The sequence below is a fragment of the Mustela nigripes genome, chromosome 3 (genome assembly GCF_022355385.1).
Source record: "Mustela nigripes isolate SB6536 chromosome 3, MUSNIG.SB6536, whole genome shotgun sequence".
Lineage (NCBI taxonomy): Eukaryota > Metazoa > Chordata > Mammalia > Carnivora > Mustelidae > Mustela > Mustela nigripes.
The window spans coordinates 81,637,314-81,656,245 of record NC_081559.1 but is presented as its reverse complement, the minus strand read 5'-3'; the positions used below and the strand labels follow the sequence as shown (position 1 = coordinate 81,656,245).

Sequence of the window (18,932 nt, the reverse complement as noted above, 5' to 3'; positions counted from 1 at the left end):
TTTAGTACTGATTTAGAAGTTCTTTCTACATTCCAGATATTAACACCTCACTGTTAAATATGCTGTAAATGTTTTTCCCAGCCTATCAATTATTTTTTAAGTTTTTTGGTGGTTCTTTTGCTGAATGGAAGTTTTAAATTTTGATGTAGTTAAATTGATCGGTCTTTTTCATTTTGGCATTTGCTTTTCGTCTCCTTTAGAAGGCCTTCATAAGTACAACACAAATAAACATATTCCTTTATATTGTCTTAAAGCATTTATATTTTAGTTTGATTTAGTGTTTTTACTTAAGTCTTGAATCATCTGGAATATATTTTGTGCATTACATGAGTCACGAAAGTAACTAATTTTTTTCTTCCAAATGGATATCCAGTTGTCCCAACTCTATGTATTGGCCATTCTTTTCCTATAGAATTAAAATGACACCTATATGGTGAACTAAATTTGCATATCTATGGGTTTATTGGTGGCCACACCCTTTCATTACACTACTTACCTATTCTTGCATCAATACTACAACTTTTTATTTATTTTTCTTAGATTTTATTTATTTATTTTAGAGAGAATAAGAGAGTGAGACCGGGGGAGGGGCAGAGGAGGAGGGACAGGGAGAGGGACAGAGACTCTCAAGTGGATTCTGCACTGAGCAAGGAGCCTGACATGGGCTCTTTCTCACGACCCTGACATCACAACCTGAGCTGAAACCAAGAGTCAGATATTTAACTGACAGAGCCACCCAGATGCCCCAATACTACAACTTTTTAATATAATTTACTATTAGATAGGGCAATTATCCCTTTCTTGTTTTTGTATGTTGATTTTATACCCAGCTAACCTCTAAATAGCTTTGTCATTGGTTCTAATAATTTTTCAGTGTGAGTTTCTGAATAAATGATCACATTCACTTCAAGTACTGATTGTTTTATTTCTTTATTTCTATTAACTATATCTCATATAATAGTTGTTTGTCTTACTAAATATGCAAAACCAATTCATTAGTCAATATTCAAGACCAATTCCATTTCACATAAATATCTATGAAGGGGCCCATTTCTTTCAACTTCTCCAGAAGGTCTTACCTTCTCTACCTGTTCCCCTCTCAAATTTATCCTTCTCCATTCTGCAAGATGGATTAGAGTTATTTTTTTTTTCAATTTCTACAGCTTCCACATTTTTCTGTCTTTCTCCCTTCTTTTCTTTCTTTCTTTATGAATAGTTCTTTACCTTAAATTTGAGTTATCGCAACCCATATATGAAGCTGAAGGAGTTGGGCAAAGTAAGGAAGAAATTCAAAAGTATAGTAGCCCTTTATATTAACCTTTTCTGACCTTATACAGAATTTTACTTTTCCCTTTATTTATTTAAGCATTTAATCAATTTACCTTATAATTTTCATAGGTCTATATTTTTATCTCCCCAACATTTTAACTTGTCGCGGCTGGCGCGACAAATCGACCAGGAACGTGAGGCTAAGAGGATGAAGAAAAGAACTCGAGAAGCAGAGAGATGGGGGCAGGAGGAGCACTGAGGAGGATGTTCAACAGTGCTAAGTTTATTCAAAGCATTAAGGCCATATATATAGTGATATTACAATAGGAGAAGCAATACACCTGTATCTTGTTAAGCAACCACGAGTTACCTTAATAAGTTTCACACTTGACTATAAGCAGACCTCGTGACACCAAATGGCTGAAGCCAGTACAGGTGTTCTGTATTGATACAGAAAACCTGAAAGTAATTTATGGGCTGGACTAGGGCAGCAAGGACCAGCAACGAACTTTTTTTTTTTTTTAAGATTTTATTTATTTCTTTGACAGAAACAGATCACAAGTAGGCAGAGAGGTAGGCAGAGAGAGAGCGGGAAGCAGGCTCCCTGCAGAGCAAAGAGCCCGATGCGGGGCTCAATCCCAATCATGACCTGAGCCAAAGGCAGAGGCTTTAACCCACTGAGCCACCCAGGCGCCCCCAGCAACGAACTTTTGACCCCAACCGAATTGTTCTCATTTGTTTAGCAAACATGTGGGAAGTCACATAGGCGAGCGCACAACACATAGCACAGACCCTTTCTCAGTGCTGCTCAATTTTTCCGTCCTAAACCTTTGGTTAGGTTATTCAGACTTTAAAGGAGGCACAAGTCAGGGCCTGGTTTGGTCCTTGTCTCAAGCCTTATTGCGGCCTCCCAATATTAACTGTTTCGGGTCAAACTATTTCTCCTACCTTTTATCTACTTCCATTTCCTTTCCTTCTTCCCTTATACCTGTACTGCATGTTCTTTAATTTCATATATGCCTTTATTCCAGTTTAGATTCTATTTTCCATATCCTCAGTAACACATTTGCCACATCTCAAAGTTCATTGCCCCTCTGTCTTTTGTTCACCCTCTCCACAACCCTGGTCCTGTTTTATTTTTGTTTGTGTTTTTCCTACATTTTTAAATTTTTATTTTAATATTTTATTTATTTATTTGAGAGAGAGAGACAGATAGTGACAGAGCAGGGAGGAGAGAAAGAAGCAGACTCCCGCTAAGTGGGGAGCCCAACACAGAGCTGGATCCCAGGACCCTAGGATCATGACCCAAGCCGAACACACACGTTCAGTCGCTTAACCAACTGAGCCACCCAGGCACTCGTTTTCCCTAAATTTTAGAAACCTTTTATTTTTTATTTTTATTTTTTTTAAGATTTTATTTACTTATTTGACAGAGAGAAATCACAAGTAGATGGAGAGGCAGGCAGAGAGAGAGGAAGGGAAGCAGGCTCCCTGCTGAGCAGAGAGCCCGATGCGGGACTCGATCCCAGGATCCTGAGATCATGACCTGAGCCGAAGGCAGCGGCTTAACCCACTGAGCCACCCAGGTGCCCCATAGAAACCTTTTATTTTGAAATGATTTCAGACTTACATGAAGTTATAATAGTTTATTCAAGTTATCTATTAGGTAATCTATTACCTATTTAAACTATGTATCTATTTATTATCTACACATAAAATTCAGTAATTAACATTTGTCATATTTCCTTTATCATTCTCTCTCACACACACCCCATGTGGGTACTTCTGTATATTTTTAAGAACAGTGTGATATTAAATTTCAAATGTGATCTATTCTCTTTTTGCTTTTTCCATGCCTATACTCAGTAACCCAGAAATCCAACTCTATTCATACTGCTATCTTGTCTAATAAGGCATGTTCTAACAAATAATGTCACATTTTGGGTTATGCTATAAATTTATGATCACTGACCTCATATTGATTTTCAGGGCTCCCTGTATATGAGTCACTGTTTTTCAAATTTGCAAACACAGGGTATTTGGGGATATTATCTTCTTAAGATGTTCTATATTTATGAAAATTAGTTAGATGATACATTCTATGTGATTTCAGTTATTTGGAATCTTTGAGATTGTCTTCATGACCAGTTACTTTTATTTATTTACCAAATATTTACATAATGCTTCAATGGGCCAGGCACTAAGTACTGAACAAGTCTTTATTTATTTAATTTGCTCAACACTAAGTGACAGATAAGATTATTATCTTCATTTTGCAGATAGGGAAACTGAGGAGCAGAAATGTAACATACCCTAAGTCTACACAAGTAATAGAGCTGAAATTTTAATTCCACCAGTCTGGGTCCAGAATCCATGTTCTCAACCACCACGTTGTGCTAATTTTTCTCATGTGCTCTTTTTTAAAATGTTCATTTATATTCTTACTGATTTGTATAATCCTCTGTGAATTTACATTAGATTGAGCATTTTATGTAGTTCTAATCATTTATATCTTTATTAATTTCTTGCCTATTTGATTTATCAGTTTCTGAGAAATGTATGTTGACTATGGATGGATTACCCTCTGATTGTAATTCTGTCATTTTTTGGTGTTGATTATTTTAAGATATTGTTGGGTATATCTGTTTCCAAAGTTTATTTCTCACTAAAAAGCCTTCATTAAATAATTATATAATAACTTCTTTATCAGTATGTTTCTAAAATAATGAGCATCAAAAGAAAATAGACCTTCAATCCCAAACAACTTCATCATTTCAACATGAAATTATACTCTGTCACAAATACTGCTTTTGTAATAGTAATAGAGAAGGACTCTTACCCATCACAATCTGAACCTGTAGTTGATTTATTAATTGAAGAGATGTGTTAAAGCAGAGAATCATTAAAAAAATATTTACAGTCAGGGTGCCTGGGTGGCTCAGTTGGTTAAGCGACTGCCTTCGGCTCAGGTCATGATCCTGGAGTCCTGGGATTGTGTCCCAAGTTGGTCTCCCTGCTCAGTGGGGAGTCTGCTTCTCCCTCTGACCCTCCCCCCTCATTCTCTCTCTCTCTCATTCTCTCTCTCTTTCAATTAAATAAATAAAATCTAAAACAATAAAAAAGAAAAATAAAAAATGCTTACAATTAATCACTTTAATCTACTATCTATAAATATACATTCAATCAATAATCTTTTTTTTTTTACGTTTTTATTTAAATTCTAGTTAGTTGATATGGAGTGTAAAATTAGTTTCAGGTATACAGTTTGATGATTCAACACATATATACAAAACGGTGGTACTCACCAGAACAAGTGCAGCCATTAATCCCCATCACCTATTTAACCTATCCCCTCCCCTAACCTCCCCTCTGGTAACCATCAGTTGGTTCTCTGTAGTTAAGAGTAGTCAGTAATCTTTTTAGATCAAAAGTTTTCCTATGAGTTTACATGTTGAAGTACAGCAGTGTCTTTATATTAATGTGGTTTGGTTTTGTTTCTGTTTTTTTAAACTTTGGAGAGGAACAAGAATTCAAAGATACTCGCAAGGTAATCTGACTACAGAATTATTCAAGATTTTTAGGGTTCCCCCCAAAATTCTCCACTCTCCCATCCTATCTGACCTCATTTTTAGGAGACTATTAAACATTATGCTTTCAACTTAATTTTCACGGAAACAGTCATTCTCTTTTTATGCTTACATTTCATTAGTTTACAAAATATTTTATTAAATTCCTAAGTTACACCAGCAAGTATTATTGACTCAGACAGCTTTGGAAACAACACAACTAATATTGGAAAGTAGACAACTCAAATGTTAAAATCAGAGATAAACATTTGTCTGTTTTCAAATAGAAATGCTATTTTGATTAATTGATTTTTTTAAGTGAAGGTCAGTTATGAGAGTTTCTTCTGTAGTTCAAATCAGAATATGTTCCTCAAGTAAATAGTGGCAAAATCACTGACAAGTTATTCTCCATCTGACAGATGTCATTGTCAGCAAATGACTACATAGGAATGAGATTGCATTTATAAGTTAAGATACCTATAGACCAGGAATGCTTATGTTAGAATGTCATAGATTTATGATACCAAAACTTTTTTGAGTTTATGTACATAGAGATTCACCCTATAAAAATAAGATGGGCATATTTTTTAAAGCTACATTCATGATACTTTCTAACACAATTCACTTCAATCTAATCAGGCTTTTTCTTGTTCTATGAGTATCTTATCTCGGTAAACATATATGAGATTGAGTTGAAAAAATTGAAGTCATCTTTATGAAGTCTCCCTCCCTTTTCTAGCTAAGGTAGAAATGATAGAATTGAATGGAACAGAAGAACATCCAGCTCAGAAGAGATTCTTCAAGGTCTTCTAAATGTTGGACACAAACTTGAATTTTAAAAATAGATTAACACTATAATAAAAGTAACATGTGCTTTCAAAGTGTGTTATACCAAGTTGTAAACACATCATGAAAAAAACATATAAACACATCATGAAACAAAAGTAAACCATGCTACTAGTTTATATTTTTATGGACTGCTGACTAAAGCTTTGCTACCAATATTCATATACATATTTAAACTTATTATGAGTATGCATTTATATTTTTAAGCTTTTTAGCTGGGCTTTTTAAAAACTTGAGTTCATTATGAGATATCCAGATCAGGTTATATAAGCAAGAGCATTGCTGCAGCATGTATGCCTCATTGAATAAATACAGACATGTATCACTCCTTAACTGTTTTGCAATGGCAAATTAATATGATAATATTGTATTAAAGGAAGTTTCCTTGCTTAATTTTAGTTTTGAGTGTTTCTTGTCCATATTTCACACTTATGCCCAGAAACATGAGTAATGATTAGACATACTCATTCAGTCATGGAAACAAGATTTTATTCACTATTCCTTTATTCAAGCTTCTAGACCATGTTATTTTTTTTATTAACATATAATGTATTATTTGCCCCAGAGATACGGGTCTATGAATCATCAGGCTTACACACTTCACAGCACTCACCATAGCACATACCCTCCCCAGTGTCCATAACCCAACCCCCCTCTCTATATCCCCCTCCACACAGCAACCCTCAGTTTGTTTTGTGAGATTAAGAGTCTCTTACGGTTTGTCTTCCTCCCAATCCCATCTTGTTTCATTTTTTCCTACCCTACCCTCCAAACCCCCAACTTTGCCTCTCAATTTTCTCATATCAGGGAGATCATATGATAATTGTCTTCCTCTGATTGACTTATTTCACTCACCATAATACCCTCTAGTTCCATCCACGTCATTGCAAATGGCAAGATTTCATTTTTTTTGATGGCTGCATGGTATTCCATTGTATATAGATATACCACATCTTCTTTATCCATTCATCTGTTCATGGACATCTAGGTTCTTTCCATAGTTTGGCTATTGTGGATGTTGCTGCTATAAGCATTTGATACACGTGCCCCTTCGGATCACTGCATTTGTATCTTTAGGGTAAATACCCAGTAGTGTGATTGCTGGGTCACAGGATAGCTCTATTTTCAACATTTTGAGGAGCCTCCATGCTGTTTTCCAAAATGGCTGCATCAGCTTGCATTCCCACCAACAGTGTAGAAGGGTTCCCCTTTCTCCGCATCCTCGCCAGCATCTGTCATTTCCTGACTTGTTAATTTTAGCCATTCTGACTGGTGTGAGGTGGTATCTCATTGTGGTTTTGATTTGTATTTCCCTGATGTCGAGGGATGTGAAGCACTTTTTCATGTCTGTTGGCCATCTGGATGTCTTCTTTGCAGAAATGTCTGTTCATGTTCTCATGTTCATGTTTCTTTTTTTTTTTTTAATTTTATTTATTTATTTGACACAGAGAGAGAGTGATCACAAGTAGGCAAAGAGGCAGACAAAGAGAGAGGGGCAAGGAGACTCCCTGCTGAGCAGAGAGCCCGATGTGGGGCTCAATCCCAGGACACTGGGATCACGACCTGAGCCGAATCTCTGCCCATTTCTTGATTGGATTCTTTTTTCTTTGGGTGTTGAGTTTGATAAGTTCTTTATAGATTTTGGATACTAGCCCTTTATCTGATATGGCATTTGTGAATATCATCTCCCATTGTCAGTTGTTTTTTGGTTTTGTTGACTGTTTCCTTTGCCATACAAAAGATTTTGATCTTGATGAAGTCCCAATAGTTCATTTTTGCCCTTGCTTCCCTTGCCTTTGGCGATGTTTCTAGAAGAAGTTGCTGCGGCTGAGGTCGAAGAGGTTGCTGTCTGTGTTGTCCTCAAAGATTTTGATGGATTCCTGTCTCCTATTGAGGTCTTTCACCCATTTTGAGTCTGTTTTCGTGTGTGGTGTAAGGAAATGGTCCAGTTCCATTTTTCTGCATGTGGCTGTCCAATTTCCAAACATTATTTGTTGAAGAGACTGTCTTTTTTCCATTGGATATTCTTTCCTGCTTTGTCAAAAATCAGTTGACCATAGAGTTGAGGGTCTATTTCTGGGCTCTCTATTCTGTTCCATTGATCTATGTGTCTGTCTTTGTGGCAATACCATACTGCCTTGATGATGACAGCTTTGTAACAGAGCTTGAAATCGAGAATTGTAATTCCACCAACTTTGGCTTTCTTTTTCAACCTTCCTCTGACTATTCAGGGTCTTTTCTGGTTCCATATAAATTTAGCATTATTTTTTCCATTTCCTTGAAAAAAATTGATGGTGTTTTGATAGGGATTGCAGTAAACATGCAGATTGCTTTAGGTAGCATAGACATTTCACAATATTTATTCTTCCAATCCATGAGCATGGAACATTTTTCCATTTCTTTGTGTCTTCCTCAGGTCCTTTCATGAGAACTTTATAGTTTTCTGAGTACAGATTCTTTGCCTCTTTGGTTAGGTTTATTCCTAGGTATCTTATGCTTTTGGGCGCAGTTGTAAATGGGATCGACTCTTTAATTTCTCTTTATTCTCTCTTGTTGTTGGTGTATAAAAATGCAACTGGTTTATTTGCATTGATTTTATATCCTGATACTTTACTGAATTCCTGTACAAGTTCTAGCAGATTTGGAGTGGAGTCTTTTGGGTTTTCCACATAAAGTATCATATCATCTGCAAAGAGTGATAGTTTGACTTCTTTGCCAATTTGGATGCCTTTAATTTCTTTTCGTTGTCTGATTGCTGAAGCTAGGATTTCTGGTATTATTTTGAATAGTAGTGGTGATAATGGACATCCCTGTCATGTTCCTGACCTTCGTGGAAAAGCTTTCAGTTTTTCTCCATTGAGAATGATATTTGCAGTGGGGTTTTCATAGATGGCTTTGATGATATTGAGGTATGTGCTCTATCCCTACACTTTGAAGAGTTTTGATCTAGAAAGGATGCTATACTTTGTCAAATGCTTTTTCATCATCTATTGAGAGTATCATGGTTCTTGTTCTTTATTTTTTTAATGTATTCTATCAGATTCATTGATTTGCAGTTGTTGAACCAACCTTGCAGCCCTGGAATAAATCCTACGTGGTCGTGGTGAATAATCCTTTTAATGTACTGTTGAATCCTATTGGCTAGTATTTTGGTGAGAATTTTCGCATCTGTGTTCATCAAGGATATTGGTCTGTAATTCTCTTTTTTGATGGGGTCTTTGTCTGGTTTGGGGATCAAGGTGATGCTGGCTTCATAAAATGAGTTTGGGAGTTTTCCTTCCTTTTCTATTTTTTGGAACAGTTTCAGAAGAATACGTGTTAATTCCTCTTTAAATGTTTGATAGTATTCCCCTGGGAAGCCATTTGGCCCTGGGCTCTTGTTTGTTGAGAGATTTTTGATGACTCCTTGAATCTCCTTACTGGTTATAGGTCTGTTCAAGTTTTCTGTTTTTCCTTGGTTCAATTTTGATAGTTTATACGTCTCTAGGAATGCATCCATTTCTTCCAGATTGTCAAATTTGCTGGCATATAGTTTCTCATGATATGTTCTTATAATTATATTTCTTTGCTTTTGGTTGTGATCTTTCCTCTTTCATTCATGATTTTATTAATTTGGGTCCTTTCTCTTTTCTTTTTGGTAAATCTGGCCAGGGGTTTATCAATCTTATTAATTCTTTCAATGAACCAGCCTCTAGTTTCATTGATTTGTTCTACCGGTTGTGTTTTTGTTGTTGTTTTGTTTTCTGTTTCTATTTCACTGATTTCTGCTTGATCTTTATTATTTCTCTTCTCCTGCTTGGTTTAGCCTTTCTTTGCTGTTCTTTCTCCAGCTCCTTTAGGTGTAGGGTGAGGTTGTGTAGTTCAGACCTTTCTTGTTTCTTGAGAAAGGCTTATATCGCTATATACTTTCCTCTCAGGACTGCCTTTGCTGTGTCCCACAGGTTTTGAACAGTTGTGTTTTCATTTTCATTTGTTTCCATGAATTTTTTCAATTCTTCATTAATGTCCTGGTTGAACCATTCATTCTTTAGTAGGATGCCCTTTAGCCTCCATGTATTTGAGTTCTTTCCAGTTTTCCTCTTGTGATTGAGCTCTAGCATCAGAGCATTGTGGTCTGAAAATATGCAGGGAATGAACCCAATCTTTTGGTACCAGTTGATACCTGATTTGTTACCCAGGATGTGATCTATTCTGGAGAATGTTCCACATGCACTAGAGAAGAATGTGTGTTCTGCTGTTTTGGGATGGAATGTTCTCAGTATATCTGTGATGTCCATCTGGTCCAGTATGTCATTTAAGGCCTTTATTTCCTTGTTGATCTTTTGCTTGGATGGTCTGTCCATTTCAGTGAGGGGTGTGTTAAATTCCCCTACTATTATTCTATTAGTGTTGTTGTGTTTCTTTCATTTTGTTATTAATTGGTTTATATAGTTGGCTGCTCCCATGTTAGGGGCATAGATATTTAAAATTGTTAGATCTTCTTGTTGGACAGACCCTTTGAGTATGATATAGTGTCCTTCCTCATCTCTTATTATAGTCTTTGGCTTAAAATCTAATTTATCTGATATAAGGATTGCCACCCCAGCTTTCTTCTGATGTCCATTAGCATGGTAAGTTGTTTTCCACCCCCTCACTTTACATCTGGAGGTGTCCTTGGGTCTAAAATGAGTTTCTTGTAGATAGCATATTGATGGGTTTTGTTTTTTTATCCATTCTGATACCCTGTGTCTTTTGATTGACCATTTAGCCCATTTACATTCAGGGTAACTACTGAAAGATATGAATTTAATGCCATTGTATTGCCTGTAAGGTGACTGTTAATGTATATTGTCTCTGATCCTTTCTGGTCTGCTACTTTTAGGCTCCCTCTTTGTTTAGAGGACCACTTTCAATATTTCCTGTAGAACTGGTTTGGTGTTTACAAATTCTTTTAGTTTTTGTTTGTCCTGGAAGCTTTTTATCTCTCCTTCTATTTTCAATGATAGCCTAGCTGGATATAGTATTCTTGCCTGCATATTTTTCTCACTTAGTCCTCTGAATATATCATGCCAGTTCTTTCTGGCCTGCCAGGTCTCTGTGGATAAGTCTGCTGTCGATCTAATCATTTTACCATTGTATGTTACAGACTTCTAGTCCCGAGCTGCTCTCAGGATTTTCTCTTTGTCACTAAGACTTGTAAGTTTTACTATTAGATGATAGGGTGTGAACCTATTTTTATTGATTTTTAGGGTGTTCTTTGTGCCTCCTGGATTTGATGCTTGCTCCCTTTGCCATATTAGGAAAATTCTCTACTATAATTCACTCCAATATACCTTCTACCTCCCCCCTTTCTTCTCCTTCTGGAATCGCAATTATTCTAATATTGTTTCATTTTATGGTATCACTTATCTCTTGAATTCTCCCCTCATGGTCCAGTAGTTGTTTGTCTCTCTTGTGCTCAGTTGCTTTATTCTCCATCATTTGGTCTTCTATATCACTAATTCTCTCTTCTGCTTCATTTATCTTTGCAGTAAGAGCCTCTATTCTTGATTGCACCTCATTAATACCTCTTTTGATTTCATCTTGGTTAGATTTTAGTTCTTTTATTTCTCCAGAAAGGGATTTTATTTTTCCATACAGGGTTTCTCTAATATCTTCCATGCATTTTTCGAGCCCAGCTAGCACCTTGAGAATCGTCATTCTGAACTCTAGATCAGACATACTACCAATGTCCATATTGATTAGGTCCCTAGCCTTCAGTACTGCCTCTTGTTCTTTTTTTTTTATTTTGGGGGGGGGGGGTGAGTTTGAGTGCCCTGTCATTTTATCCAGATAAGAATATATAAATGAGAGAATAAAATACTAAAAGGGTAGCAAAGACCCCAGAAAAATGTATGCTTACCAAATCACAATAGATTCCCAAATTGGGGGGAGAAGAAAGGGGGTAAAAAAATTAAAACCAATTTAAAATACAGACACATACATACACACACATATTAGACTGGTGAATAGAACAGAGCCACCCACCCACCCACTTGATTTTGGGTGCATTTTGGTCTCTTAGAAGAAACTACCTCCCAAAATTTTAGAGAAAGTAAAACTTATATATATACAAAAATAAGGGTAAACACAATGAAGGGATGGAATATAACTATAAAGATGAGAATTTTTTAAAAATTTCTTAAAAAGGAATTGATAAGATAAGTTGGTTGGAAAATGAAAGAAAAAGAAAGTGGAGAGAATTTGCTCAGTGCTGGATTTAAGGTATATTTTGATCTATTAGAAGAAATTGTATCCCAAAATTTTTTAGAAGAAAAAACCCTATATGTATTAAAAAAAAATTAAGTTAGATACAATGAAGGATAAAATATGACTATACTAATGAAAGTTTAAAAAGATTTTTTTAAGAAAGGTATTGTTAAGATAGACTAGTTTTAAAAAAAAACATTAAAAGAGGAATGAGGAAAAGCTTAAAAAACTAGAATAAGAAAAAAATAAAATTAAAGAAATTTAATTAACCTTGCAAGACTAAAGAATCATGGGGAGAAAGCCATGAATTCCATGCTTTGCTTTCCCCTCCTCTGGAATTCTGCTGATCTCCTTGATCAGTGAACTTGGTCTTGGCTGAATGTTCTTGCTGATCTTTTGGAAGAGGAGCCTGGTGTAGTGATTCTCAAATGTCTTTGCCCGAGGCAGAATTGTGCCACCCTTGCCAGAGGCCACACTAAGTAATCTGCTTGGGTTCGCGCTCAGGAGCTTTTGTTCCCTGAATGCTTTCCATAGAGCTGTGGAGGATGGAAATGAAAATGGCAGCCTGCCAATCTCTGGACCAGAGGAGCTGAGAGCTCGGGGCCCCACTCTTCTGTGCAATCTCGGAGAAAAGCGGTCAGTCACTCCCATCTCTCTGGTCCCTGGCCATGCTCCAAGCTCACGCAGCCTGTGACTGAGCATTTCTACCTCTGGCTCCAAACCCAGCAGATTCCTGCCACGTTGCTCTTCCAGTGGAAAGGGGGTTCTCCCCAGATCTGCCACTTGTGGGGTCCCTGCTTAAAGAGCAGTGGTCTGACTCTGCCATGGATCACAGTTCAAAGTAACCCCAAGCTGAGAGTTCACTCCTCAGCTCCGTCTCTGTAGTTGGCTTCCCCACTCTGATACCTGCGAGCTCTGCCACACTCAGACACCTCCGATCCTTCTGTGACCCTACAGGACCCGAGACCATACTGTCCCCATGAGGGTTCCACCCCCACTTAGCCTCCTGAGCAATATCCCTCAGTGGAGCAGACTTGTTAAAGTTCCAATTTTATAGTCTGTTGCTCCACCACTTGCTGGCAGCTGGCCCCTCCCCCCGTGATCTATATTCCCATTGCTTCGGATTCACTTCTCTGCACGTCCTACCTTTCAGAAAGTGGTCAATTTTCTGTTTCTAGAATTGCTGCTCTTCTTCTCTTCAATCTCCTATTGGGTTTATAGGTGTTCAGAATGGTTTGATAACTATCTAGCTGAACTGCGACCAGATGTCTTCTCAGTCTGCTACTCCTCCACCATCTTGACTCTCTCACCAGCTTCTAGACCATTTTAATTGCAGAGATCTTTATGTTGCTAAAGCCAAATTCACTATTAAAAAAAAAAAAAAAAGTTGCCTTTGGCAATAGCTTTTCTGTGGTAACCAGAATTGTTTCCATATTAGAAAGCCAAAACAAATACATAAATGACACTTTTGAAGATTATTTTAAATTGCAACTCTTACCCATATGTCTTGACTTCATACTTTTTACTAATCAAAATAGTGCCTTATTTTTATTGATGGATTTTAATAAGTAGTGTTATGATTTGGTCTTACACAATGAATAATTATTACCAGTAAGTCTATTTTTTCTGTTTTATATATTACAGATTCCATTTAGATTTCATTAGATAAAAGAGACCTACACCTAAAATAATTTGAAAAATACTGATCTAGTCCAAGGTCATTAATTTTACAAATTGAAAAATTAAAGTTAAGTTATATAGAGCTAGAAACCGGTACAGCCACTCTGGAAAATAATATGGAGGTTCCTCAAAAAGTTGAAAATAGAGCTACCCCTACAACCCAGCAATTGCACTACTGGGTACTTACCCTAAAGATACAAATGTAGCGATCTGAAGGGACATGTGCACCCAAATGTTTATAGCAGCAATGTCCACAATAGCCAAACTATGGAAAGAACCTAGATGTCCATCAACAAATGAAAGGATAAAGATGTTGTATACACACACAAGCACACACACACGTGCGTGCACGCACACACACATATGATATAATACTATGCAGCTATCAAAAACCACCATGAAATCTTACCATTTGCAGCAACATGGATGGAACTAGAGGGTTTTAGGCTAAGTGAAATAAGTCAATCAGAGCAAGACAATTATTTTATGATCTCCCTGATATGAGGAATTTGAGAGGCAAGGCGGGGGTTCATGGGGGGAATGGAGGGAAAAATGAAACACAATGGGACCAAGGAGGGAGACAAACCATAAGAGACTCTTAATCTCAGGAAACAAACTGAGGGTTGCTAGAGGAATGGGAAGGATAGCGTGGCTGGGTTATGAACATTGGGAAGGGTATGTGCTATGGTGAGTGCTGTGAATTGTGTAAGACTGATGATTCACAGACCTATACCCCTGAAACAAATAATATACTATATGTTAATAAAAATATTATATAGAGCTAGAAAATTTCAGATTCTACATTTCCTAACCATTAGCTCACTATTCTATTATTTGTTACCTCATCTCTGAGTTCCTATAATACATTTATTTTATGCCATAGCATTTAGTTTGTATGCAAACATTCATTTCATTTACTCAAAAAGTTATTCTCTGTGCCAGGCACTCTTGTAGGCACTGCAGACAGCCCCCAAATTTAGAAATTATACTGAAAATAGGATAAGAGAAAAGTAGATTCTATTCAGACTCCATTTGATTTTGGTTGAATACACACCTACAATTAGCCACCTATATATATATTACTGGGTGGTTTTAACATATTACTTACAAGAACTTCACTATTTTATTATTATATTTAAGGGAGTAAAAAATTTCTTTAGCGTTTTGAAAGGTGAGAAAAACAAATAATTCAACTCAAAGCACATTGTTTGCATACCATGTACCTGGTAATGTGTTTGGCAACCTCAAAAACAAAGCTATATGAAACAAGGAATGCGTGTGCATAAAACATTGTGGTTGGCATGCAATTAGCACTGCAGAATGAGAGAGGAATGAATAAGTAACTCTGAGCAGGAGTCTAGATGGGACTTTATGGAGGAGTTAACCCTAGAGTGTAAAGAATACAAGGTTGCTTTAAGAATGCAGAAGGAAGGGGCACTCTGATGGCTCAGTTGGTTGAGCATCTGCCTGCCTTTGGCTCAGGTCAGATCTCAGGGTTCTGGGATGGAGCCCCGCTTCAGACTCCCTGCTCTGCTCCCTCTCCCTCTGCCTACTTGTGCTGTCTCTCTCTCTCAGAAATAAATAAAATCTTAAAAAGAAAAAAAAAAGAATACAGAAAGAAATCTTAAGTCCAGGGAACAACACGTGCATAAGCATGAAACTGAACAGTCCTGGCATTTCCATGAAAGTTAAATGCAGCAAACTACTAGGATGTCTTGGGAGGAGTGCTCAGTAAGCATTTTCAGATATTATTAGGTTGAAGAATGGAAATAATGAAATGTGAGACCTTCTTATTTTGCACCTGGGTATTCCTCATGCATTTACCTATTTCTGTTCCTAGGTGTTAAGTTCTTTGAGAACATTGATAGTATTCTGTACTTTGCAATCTGACAGTGACACGTGCAGTGCTAAGCATGACAAGGACTCAGTACATGCTTGCCAATTAATTATGCTCATCGTTCACTCGACAAATATTTTTGACTCCAGCATGTGTAAGGTTCTATACTTTGTGCTATGAGAAATTTTTTAAAAAGTTGTAAGATAGCCAGCTTTCAAGGAGTCTTGAACCTAAAGCAAAAAATTATAAGGAATTTTTTCTGTTGTGATGATTTATATGGTCATGTGCTCACAGAGCTTATGCTCTTGTCAGAGGAAATCACAAGACGGTAAATGTTAAAAATGTAGAGGAAATAACAGTAGGGTAAATGTAAAATGGGGTAAACACTAAGGAAAAAAACAATAAAATAGGAAAGGGGGATATAAATTACCAGAGAGAAAAAGAGAAACTAATTTAATTTCTCTTGCCTCCATATCCTTAATTCTAGAAAAGAAAAAATAATAATGTTTATGTATAGGGTTGTGATAAGGATTAAACAAGTTAATATATTTATGTGTAAAATATTCAGTGCTGTTCCCAGAAGATGGTAGGAAGTCAGCTAATATTGTTCATACCTTTGTCTTGAATAGCTTTAGAATAGTAGTCACCTTATTTTCATCACTTATGAACTTCTTTTATTGAAGGATATACTTCCAAATGGTTTTGAACTACTTTATCTACAGGCTAAAACTCCCTCATCCATATCTTGCTCATTTTAGCTTCTGTTTCCAGTGCACTCACATCTAAAAATACTTTCTTATTGAAGTGAATCATTGTACTTTGATAGTATTTCTTCTAGAAAACAGTATCTGCTTATCTGGATATCAGGTCACTGTTTTCTGTTTCAGGCATGAGGCAGGCATCCAGACCTTCCTGCACAAAATATTCATTAATGCTTCATCACTTAGCCCATCTCAAGGTTAAAAGGTCTGACAAAATGAGACCTTTATGCTTGCTTACCAGCTTAAAAATATATATCCAATATTGGAATTGTTATCAGACAGAAACATAAAATCTTCAATATGACTCTTTTGGAACTAAGATCATATGCACGGATGAGATGAAGTTTGAGGTCTCCTACTAACCTTTCTTTGTCTAACTTCAGTGCATCTTTAAATATATCCTGTGTCTCCCTTTCTCTGATCCCTGAAAACTAGACTAGCTCGCTCTTTGTGCTCCTTTAGCACTCCACATTTAGCCCTATTATAGCCAGTGTCATTCAGTATTGTAATTACCTGTTTCCCTAATTGCCTTACTCCCTGCCCTCCACCTCCCAGTCATGTATGCTCTTTATGTTCAGTTCCTTGATATCCATTACTGTGCTTCACGTGTAGTTGATGCCCAATAAATAGTTAAAACACTCAACCTAATGTCTGGAGTGCCTTTAATATATCAGGACTACAGGGACATAGTTATTTAATCTAGGTTCCATATTCCTTAGCTGGTGCTTTGTTTCTCCTGGCGGCTTTCGGAGAAACAGCAATGTTCAAGCATATGTACACCATGTCCTATGCACATTCCCCTGTCCTGCTTTGGCCTAAAACCAAAAGCAAAAAAAGAACAAGTAGGCTGGCTCTCAGGAAATACACAAAGATGGAGGAGCATCCTGTGTCGTAATTATGGTCCAGCATGTGGTCCTTACTCTTCCAATTAGAAGAAAAAGTTGAGGGTGCATGGCTGGCTCAGTCAATAGATACACGACTCTTGATCTCAAAGTCATGAATTCAAGCCTTATGTTGGACATAGAGATTACTCTAAAAAATAAAGAAAATCAAGAAAAAAATTATTTGCCATTGCTCTCATGGGTGATGGGACTTTTTAGGGTCTGATACAGATCACCTGTATTTATAAGAAATTAATGTATAAGCCAAATGTAAGCCATTTATCTGTTTATTTGCCTTCATTGACTGAAATACTTATACCAAATATCCAAATTATGAACTTGATATCAAAGCACCTATGAAATCCAACAAAAATCAGAAGGTTGTTCATTAGCTATGGAAAGAGAACAAAATGAGTACACTGTCCCAAGGATTATGTTGCCCTGACTGAGAAAGAACCTTGTCAATGTCTCCTTGATGGCTAGGAGAAAATAGAGTAAGGGGTGATAAGGTCTCAAATACACTTTTGAAAGTCCTTGTGATTTTTTTCCCTATTTGCTGAAAGGAAACAATGTTAAAAGTCAAGGGGTGGCATTTCACAACTCAATAATGGTAATGTACAATTTGCTTCCATAATTCTTTGATCCCAAGATGAGTTCTTAAGATAATGCTAATGTGGTGTTACTGATGATGGGGCTATAAAAGAAGGGGTGATAGAAGACTGAAGTTGGGTGAGAATTCTGTGTAACCTCTACCTCCTCCAACTCAAAAATCACCATGGTTTCAGTCATCTCAATTTTATCAAGAAAATTAACTGTTTGCTCATGGTTTTAACTGCCTTACCAGCTCTTCACATACTAATGTGTGATGATCCACTGAGTTCATTCTCCACCACTGTGAAGAAACTATGAAGTGTAGGTTAAGTGGTTGTTTAAAAAAAAAAAAAAAAAAAAGTTGTACTTCTTGTCAGAGGCCACAGTGAGTCCTTCAAGCCTTATCTCAAGGTCCTTTCTATTCCAGAGATTGGAAACCCAAGTGCCTACAGAGGCCAGGCTGATGGGAATGAAGCAGCAACCCACTGCACTGAACTGGAGAGCCAAGTCCTTTCTGAAGGAGCAGCCACTGCTCCGTTCCAGATAATTGTTGAAAGGCAGGAATGTTGACCTAGTATTACCACATTGTCCAGTTTCTCAGGTAAAGCAGGAAATGCAAATTTTCATGTGAAATCCTTTAATTTAAATATAGTCAACTAATTTTACTATTAGTCTCAAACTGTGTTCATGCCAAACACTTCTGCAAGTGGGATTTGGCCCAGAGTCTTCTCGTTTGTAACTTAGTCTTGTATTTTGTTTAACTGTTTGTTAAATTAGAGACTTCATTTCCTACAGGTTTTGCTTTTCTTCAGCATGTTCTCTAGGACACTCTATACCTGGTTTTATGATACTGAAACTGCCTTCCTCTGCAACCTGAATACTTGTGCATAAGTTTTCTTTGGCTGCTACATTTCCTCTGCCTCCCTCAGCATTCCAGTTAGCAGTCCAATGCTAAGTGGAGTTTCCTTGAGACACTTTTCATATGACACCACAAAACATCTGTAGGTATTACTACTCATTCATTTTGTTCCTGGTATGTCAGCTACATAAACACAGTAAAAGTTCACTTATTTCATGGGACCGAGGGATTATATGCTTTGGACTCCTGTTTTTGGAATCCCCACAGAGATAATATTCCTTCTCTTCCTTCTTGAAAGACCTTATTGAACAACTAGACTATAGTTATGTTTTACATTTAATTACACTTGTTGGAAGCATTGATTGGACCTGAGTGTTCCTAGATATTGGTGCATATTTAGAGACTGTATCTTTG

At 36.9% G+C, this 18,932-nt stretch overlaps 1 protein-coding gene across 6 annotated transcripts in view; it reads left to right on the top strand.

The window, feature by feature from the left end:
• Positions 1-18,932, top strand: part of MBD5 (methyl-CpG binding domain protein 5) — a 148,855-nt gene that overhangs the window by 57,487 nt on the left and 72,436 nt on the right. For 3 of the 6 annotated variants that reach the window (XM_059394327.1, XM_059394330.1, XM_059394325.1), the window contains one exon: positions 18,087-18,260. The exons of 2 other annotated variants lie outside the window; for them this stretch is intronic. The gene's annotated coding sequence lies outside the window, so the exon portion shown is untranslated. Of the gene's footprint in view, positions 1-17,763; positions 18,261-18,932 lie in introns of those variants that run through there. One more of the 6 variants, XM_059394326.1, reaches the window with a different exon arrangement.